The sequence below is a fragment of the Hordeum vulgare genome, chromosome 3H (genome assembly GCF_904849725.1).
Source record: "Hordeum vulgare subsp. vulgare chromosome 3H, MorexV3_pseudomolecules_assembly, whole genome shotgun sequence".
Taxonomy (NCBI): domain Eukaryota; kingdom Viridiplantae; phylum Streptophyta; class Magnoliopsida; order Poales; family Poaceae; genus Hordeum; species Hordeum vulgare.
Window position 1 is genome coordinate 203,830,974 of NC_058520.1, and position 8,906 is coordinate 203,839,879.

Sequence of the window (8,906 nt, forward strand, 5' to 3'; positions counted from 1 at the left end):
TCTTGAGACCATTTTGGGTTCATTGATTTTGAACTAGTTTGAAATTTCCTTTAATTGAAATGGTGGCTAGGGTTTTGAGTTTTTCCTTTGCCACTTTGTTGTTTTTGTTGAAACTTTTTAGATGCAAATGCAAAGAAGACATGAGCACAATGCTATCTAGCTTAAGGTTTAGGGATGTGACAACTCACCCCCACTCAAAAGAATCTCGTCCCGAGATTTAGAAGTCGTCGGGAATAACGCAGGATATTCAAGTCGGAGACGATCCTCTCTTTCCCAAGTTGCCTCCTTTTCAGAATGATTTGACCATTGAACTTTAAGAAACTTGAGGTTTCGACGTCGAGTGGTACGCTCAGCTTGATCAAGAATACGCACGGGGTATTCTCGGTAAGAAAGGTTATCTTGGAGATCAAGCGTTTCGTGGTCCACTTCACGGATAGGATCCGAAAAGCAACGCCTGAGTTGCGAGACGTGGAAAACATCATGAACTTTGGAAAGATGCGGAGGAAGTTCCAACTGGTAGGCAACTTCTCCTCATTTGGCAAGAATGCGAAAAGGTCCAATGTAACGAGGAGCCAACTTGCCCTTGATACCGAAACGATGGGTACCAACCCGAAGATAAGCCTTCTCGTCAACTTCAAAGGTCACAGCCTTATGATGACGATCATATTGGCTCTTTTGATGAGACTGGGCTGTTTTCAACTTTTCACGAATAATGCGAACCTGCTCTTCTGCATCCTGGATCATGTCCGGGCCAAAGAGTTGCCTCTCTCCGGTTTCTGACCAATTAAGAGGTGTTCGACATCTTCGTCCATAGAGAACTTCAAAAGGGGCTTTGCCCAAGCTTGATTGATAACTATTGTTATAAGCGAATTCGGCGAATGGAAGGCACTTCTCCCAATTCATACCGAACGAAATAACACAAGCTCGGAGCATATCTTCTAGGATTTGATTCACTCTTTCTACTTGACCACTTGACTGGGGATGGAAAGCAGTGCTAAAAGATAAGTGAGTACCCATGGCATTCTGAAAACTTTCCCAGAAACGAGAAGTAAAGATACTTCCACGGTCTGAGTTAATTTCCAGGGGAACACCATGAAGAGACACTATTCGAGAGATATATAACTCCGCTAGCTGGCTAGCTGTTATACTCTCACGAACAGGAAGAAAATGAGCCACTTTGGAAAGACGGTCAATGACCACAAAGATAGCATTGTTTCCTTTTTGGTCTTGGGAAATCCGGTAATGAAATCCATGCTGACTTTATCACATTTCCATTCAGGAATAGCTAAAGGTTGAAGGGTGCCAGCAGGCCTTTGATGTTCTCCCTTAACTCGACGACAAACGTCGCAGTTAGCAACGAACTCAGCAATTTCTCTCTTCATCCTAGTCCACCAGAACCTCTGGCGTAGGTCCTGATACATCTTAGTACTACCGGGATGAATGGTGAGAGGAGAATCATGAGCCTCCTTAAGGATTAACTGCCTTAGATGTGGGTTCTTAGGAACCACTAAACGATTCTGGAAGAACACCACACCTTGATCATTCATGGAAAATTCTTTAGCGTTTCCGCTAAAAATATTCTCCTTGATCCGTGATATACCCTTGTCACGCTTTTGGCCAGCTATAATTTGATCCTTAAGAGTAGGCTTCGCCACCAGGGTAGAAAGGAATCCTTGAGGAACAATATGAAGATTCAACTTCCAAAAGTCCTCATGGAGAAGTGGTTGACCTTGTTGTAGCATCAGATTGTTACAATAAGATTTACGACTTAGTGCATCGGCCATAACATTGGCCTTCCCCGGGGTGTAAGTTATCCCTAAGTCGTAATCCGAGATCAACTCAACCCACCGTCTTTGCCTGAGATTCAAATCCGGCTGGGTGAAGATATATTTCAGACTTTGGTGATCAGTGAATATTTCGCAACGATTACCTAGAAGGTAATGTCGCCAGGTTTTTAGTGCATGGACCACAGCTGCAAGCTCAAGGTCATGTGTGGGATAATTATCCTCATGTGGACGCAACTGGCGAGATGCGTATGCGATCACATGACGATCTTGCATGAGAATGCAACCTAATCCTTGTCGCGAGGCGTCGCAATAGATAACAAAGTCCTTAGAAAAATCTGGTGGTAGCAACACAGGTGCGGAGGTCAGGCGTCTTTTCAGTTCCTGAAAACTATGCTCACACTGTGGTGTCCACTCGAACTTTTTATCCTTCTTGAGGAGTTCAGTCAGAGGCTTTGCAACCTTGGAGAAATTCTCGACGAAGCGGCGACAATAGCTCGCTAGACCAAGAAAACTCCTAACTTGCTTAACCGATTCAGGTTGAGTCCAATCAAGGTTAGCTTGAACTCTCTCGGGATTGACAGCAATACCCTTACCAGAGATTACGTGGCCTAGATAGGTCACTTCTGGTAACCAGAATTCACATTTTGAAAATTTGGCATAAAGGCGATGCTCTCGAAGTTTCATCAATACCAGCCTTAGATGCTCGGCATGCTCTTGTTCATTCTTGGAGTAGATGAGAATATCATCGAGGTATACTACGACGAATTTATCCAAATACTCCATGAAGATTGAATTCATCACCCGAGAGAAGGTGGCTGGGGCATTGGTTAAACCGAAGGACATGACGGTGTACTCATATTGGCCATAACGAGTAACAAAAGCCGTTTTTGGAATGTCCCCGTTCTTAATCTTGATTTGATGGTATCCCAACCTCAAATCCATTTTGGAGAAGACTGAGGATCCAGCGAGCTGATCGTACAGATCGTTGATCCTGGGGAGCGGATACTTGTTCTTTATGGTGACCAGGTTAACTGGTCGGTAATCTACAACCATCCGATCCGTTCCGTCTTTCTTCTTGACGAAGAGGACGGGACAAGCCCATGGAGAAGAGCTAGGACGAATGAAACCTTTGCTCAAGGCCTCATCTAATTGCTTCTTAAGTTCGGCTAGCTCCACGGGTGCCATCTTATAAGGTCTTCTGGCTATTGGGACAGTTCCCGGAACAAGATCTATCACAAACTCTACATCTCTGTCAGGTGGAATTCCTGGCAGTTCCTCTGGAAAAACATCCGGGAAGTCACGGACTACCGGAATGTCTTCAAGTTCCGGAAGAGGGTTGGCATTTAGGGAATAGAGTTGGCATTTGGCAACTCGAGTAGAGACATTTACTATCTCACCCGAGGAATGGGTAAGCTGGACATTTCTAGAGTGAGTATCAATCTTGGCATAGTGAGCTGACATCCAGTCCATGCCCAAGATGATATTAATATCCGAAGATTTCAATGCTATCAATGAGGCTAGAAAAACTAGCCTGTCTACTAGAATTTCATTGTCATAGGTTATCCTAGAGGTTTGCCACTTACTACCAGGGGTTTGGACCACCAATGGGATTGGCATATCACAAAATGACATGTTATGCAACTGTGCATAACTTTCTGAAATGAAGGAATGAGAAGACCCAGTGTCAAAGAGAACGGACGCTGGGTGATGATTAACAAGAAGCGTACCCAGCATGACGTCGGGATCCTCTGCAGCTTCTTCTGGTGACACATAGTTCACACGGCCACGTGCAGGAGTTGGCTTCACATAAAACGCTTTGCCCGACTTGGCCTGCCCGACAGACTTTCCGGGTTGCTTGGCACCCACATTCTGAGGACACTCACGGGAATAATGCCCTGGTTCTCCACACTTGTAGCATATCACCTGGTTGGCACGTGGTGCAGCATTGCTAGCTGGACCACCATAAGCTTTTGCTGGAGGATTGGCCTGATTCGTCTGAGGCGCCACGTAGGATGGCCTCGGAGTGTATCTTGGCGGCAGAGAACTGTTTGGAACCCACAACCTGCGTTTTGGAAACGCGGAACCAGAAGACGAGCCAAAGTCACGGGAGTGCTTCCTTGTGGCTTCGAAGTCAGTATGACCAGTCTCCGCACTGATCGCTTTGTTGACCAGGGCTTGAAAGCTTGCACATTCATGGAGGCGCAGATCTCGACGGAGCTCAGGGCTCAGACCCTTACGGAATCTTGCTTGCTTCTTGGCGTCAGTAGACACCTCCTCAGTTGCATAGCGGGCGAGGTTACCGAACTCGCGGCTATAGGCATCCACAGACAACTTTCCCTGAGTGAAGGCACAGAACTCCTCTCTCTTTCTGTCCATCAGACCCTCTGGGATGTGGTGCAGACGAAAAGCTGCACTGAAGTCTGCCCATGTGGCCACTGGTTCAGCGGGACGCATAGCTTCAAAATTCTCCCACCACAGATTGGCGGGTCCCTCCAGGAAATACGTCGCAAAGGTCACCTTGTCGGCCTCAGTCACATTCGCAGAGCGAATCTTGCGTGAAATGCTGCATAGCCAGTCATCAGCGTCGAGGGGATCGACGGAATGATGAAACTTTGGAGGATTCAGCTTCACAAAGTTATTGAGGGATACTGCAACATTCCTAGGCTGTCGAGCCGTATTCTGCTCAATACGCTCTAGCAGTTGGTTGGTCTCCCTTTTGTTTCTTTCTGCCTCAAGCATCACTTCTACCAGAGAGGGTGGGTGAGGCAGGTCTTCCTGTGACGCTTGACTACCCTCACCTTGCTCATGAGCTGGGGCACGGTTCAACCTGGTGAACACCATCGTGACAAACAAACTCATAGCTTAGACCAATATCATATCATTACTAGCTATGGATTAAGAATGTACTGAACACACGGAATGCGGAAATGAATATCCGAACAACATGGTAACAAGCAACTGCTATATATACACCATGGTTCATACACACCCTTACATAGTTCAGTACAAACTTACTCGAAGAGCAAACTACTGAAATGGTGGAACTACTCATCAGAGGCTTACAAGCTTCCTATACATTATTTATCTAGGCCTCCGGAATTCGTTTCACATTACTACCATACTCCACAAGTCACACAGGACTGTGAACGTACGGCTACTACCATACTATCCTTCCGCTCATAGCTCAGGCATCCGCATAGAACATCTCATAGAGATTACCTCCATGACCTGGAAGCTCAACCTGCGGATCAGGAAACACTCTAGCCTGAGATCCCTGGGATCCATAAGGACACGGATGTGGCCTTGGTCCCCTGACTGGTGGTAAGAGGGGTCCCCGAAGAGGTGTGACTCCTCCTATAGCTGGCCAGTCAACGTGAGCCGGAAGATGGGTCCTAACAGGGTTCAGCATCTCCATCTCTCCATACCCTGTCTGGACTACCAGTGCCAGCTGCGTCAAAGCTGTCCACAGGCGGGCACGGGTAGGGTAAAGCTCCATGCGGAGAGCACGAGCATCCCTGTCTCTGTTCTCTAGCATCTCAACAGTGGTCTGCAGAAGTGGATCCTCCATAGATGAATCAAAATAGACTCCACTGAGGTATCCCTCTTCGCCAGACTGAGAGGCCGGAACATAGCAGAACTCTGAATTCTGCAGCAGTGCATGTCTCGCTCTCATAATAGTCAGCATTGAATAGGCAGCATCTTGTACTGCCATGTCAACAGTGACTCCCAACCCATAGGACCAATGGATTGGCTTCTCCGCTCCAGGGTAGTCTGGAAATACCCTAACAGTGCAGATGTACTGGCTCTGGTTGAAGTCTCGGTACTGTTCCTCCACTGTGTACTCGGGGTACCAGCGGTAACCGCACACCGACATCATCCTGACCAGCATGGCCGTATGACCCGGTACATCAATGCACCTGGTCAGACGTACCACCTGACGAGAAGGACGGCCAGGCATCTGTAAATAGAGAGTAATGCAAAAAGCATTAGAGCTCTGAATGCAAAATTGGGCAGCATAACGGCTGTAAATGCTCAAAAACAAATTTTGAGACAACCCAAAAATGAAATAGCGTCACCAGTCAACTATCAAGTTCAACTCTCTGAGCATCAAACTTACTTCCTGCTTCCTAGGAATAAAAGAAACCCAATATCTCTCGACCCGTAGTCCTATAATCTACCGATCAAAAATCCGAGCCTAGGAGAAGATGAGTAACCTAGTCCTTAATTCCCGCAGAAAAGACGAGGATGACCAGAATAGAATACCTTGAGAAGAGAACAAGAGTGTTACGTTCCCTTCCACAAACAATTCCCTTATATATAACTAAAGCAATTCTAGACTCAACTTCGACCAGTTTGGCTTAGTAATCCTACAGTCAGTCAGGCTCTGATACCAACGCTGTCGGGACCCCGATCCTAAGCCATAAGAATCCAGCCTGTAACACATCGCATCTCTTTGTGGTCTCACGCACGGTTAACTCCACGGCTGCAGCCTTACCTTAGCCGGGACCGTTTGCGTCTTTTGACTCACGTATGCGATCGTGTCGCTAGCATTCCAATGTCAAAGAACCCGGATCGACATGTCTAGTCATAAACCAAAGTGACAGTTCCGCACAAGGACAGGCATACATGACCCAACAAAGCAGGTGTCGGTCATCAACGAACATAGACGAGTCGTAGCAAGCTACAAGGACTCCATTACGTCGCGTGACATTTCCCCAAAGGGGACAGACACAGCAGCTAAGAAGGACACATGCCGGTCAACCAATGCGTCCGGAGCAGTAGCGAACTACCAAGGCTCGTTGGATCACAAAGGGGCATTTCCTTGTAAGGAGTGCTACTAAAGTTCACGACTAGGTATTCGAACCCAAACATATCATGTAAGACACACGTACGCATGGCATACCGATATGTATAGATACATCGATGGCATCACAACATAACCATAAACATACAAGCTTTATTTAAGAGGCTCGGAAGAGCCACACACATATTATTACACATTAAGGGTCTCACGACCCATAATATCAGTCACACAATACAAGCCAGCGGAAGAGTTATAAGCTGTCTGGTACAGATAGAGCAACTAGAAGGCACATGGCCTGACTATACTACAGAGCCGACGTAGGGCCAGATCGTAGCTGGGACACCAGCTACTCGTCGTCGTCGATGTCTACGAAGAACCCTCCATTAGGGTCATTAGCAACCTCTGCAACATGATTAAGCAAACATGAGTACGAAGGTACTCAGCAAGACTTTAGGATGGCTAACTACTCATGCAAGGTATCAAGAAGGTATTGTGGGGTTTCATGCAGAAAGCCAGCATTTGACTCGTGGCTAGACAACTTGCTTTTTGAAATTAGTTTTGACAACTTGTTTTCTCGTACACGAGTCCACTAACACCACAACAATACACTATCATGGAATCATTCCGTCTCCATGCGGAAATACCATCCACGACACTCACGCTTATCTTGACAATTTTATGAGTAGCCATTGAATTATCTATGAACAACATATGTCTCCAAGTAGTCCATATCCGCGGACACGGCTATTCGAATAGATCATAACCCTGCAGGGGTGTACTTCGTCACACACGCTCCCGCCACTTATCGCCATGTGCACGTCATGCACCTCGGCAACCTTCAAGCGGAAGCCCAGCGAGGGAGTCGGCCACGACCGTTAACCACACTAGTACCTAGTCCAGGTTTATCGCCTATCTGAGAGTAACCCGTACGGAAGTCCGGCCGAGGTTTCCGCCACGGCCTCAAACGATGTGCGCAGGGTTCCCAAGCCCACCATCCGGGTGCCACTTGGTACACCATGCCACTGCCTACCGCATCACGGTCCACCTCTCAGGTCAGCACCATGCACGGCCTCCAGCATTACTATAAACACCAGAAACTACTTGCAACTCCTGGACCGAGTGCTAAGCGATTAATAGGACGAGCGGGGTCATATTTCAGGGCCCAGCATGTGGTAGTATCTAGTCTTGGATTACATACACGGAACTCAGTTCCTAAGGACGGTTCCGATGAAACAACCCGCCATGTACTCCTACACAGCCTTTCACCGGTACCTTTACCAAATCAAGTTTAACACACGACCTTTGCTTACCGAACACATTCCACATTTCTGTTCATCTCCCAGATGACAGACCATACACAACTCTAAGCATAGCATGCATAGCAGGATAAGGCACATCATAGCTCAAGCAACTACCAGGTATGCTAGGTTGCAAGGTTCGGCTATTTACTGTGACAAGGTTAAGTCATGCAAAGGAAGTGGGTCCAACTATCGTGGCAAAAGCAGTTGAAGCATTTGATCCTAATGCATTAAATAGGTGCAGGAGCAGGAACATAGGTGTTATCGGGATGATCAAAGGGGTGCTTGCCTTGTTGCTCAGAGGAGGAACGATATCCGTCGGGCGGACATTCGGTGGAATCCGGGGGTGCGGAGCCTACCGAAATGAACGGCAACATTCAATAGCAATCATATGCAATCAAAATGATGCATGAGCATGGCATGAGAATGCAAAGTGATAAGTTATTATAATCAAGATGTTTTAGGTTTAGAGTTGATTTGAATCACATTCGAATAGCAATTCAAACGGGTATTCCCGGATACCGGTTTAATTGATTCGACCTGATGCTCAGATCAACCTAATGTTAACATGCATGAAATGTCATGTTATGGTACTGATTTACATCTAGGGCAGAGTGTGATCATTGCATTTATAATGAAATTTGGATATTTTTGCAAATTCCATTTATAAAGTGATTAAAGAATTGAATTATTCCTTATTTCACAATTTAGGGTTCTGTAACCTTTTCAAACATAGCTGAAAATAGCATAATCAGAATCCTTGAATTTTTCTGATACTTTTTCATATATAAATTATTTTCATTGGAGTTACAGATTAATTTCTATGATTTTTGCAATTTTTAGCAATTTCCTAAATTATTTTTATACTGGAAATTCCATTTATTGCATCAGGCTGACGTCAGCAGGTCAGCCGACCTATGCAGGTCAAACCTGACAGGGGGGCCCCACTGGTCAGCCTCTCTGGGGCTAATCCCGCGCTGACCAGCCCCTAATTGGGGTTTGACCAGGCGTGGGGCC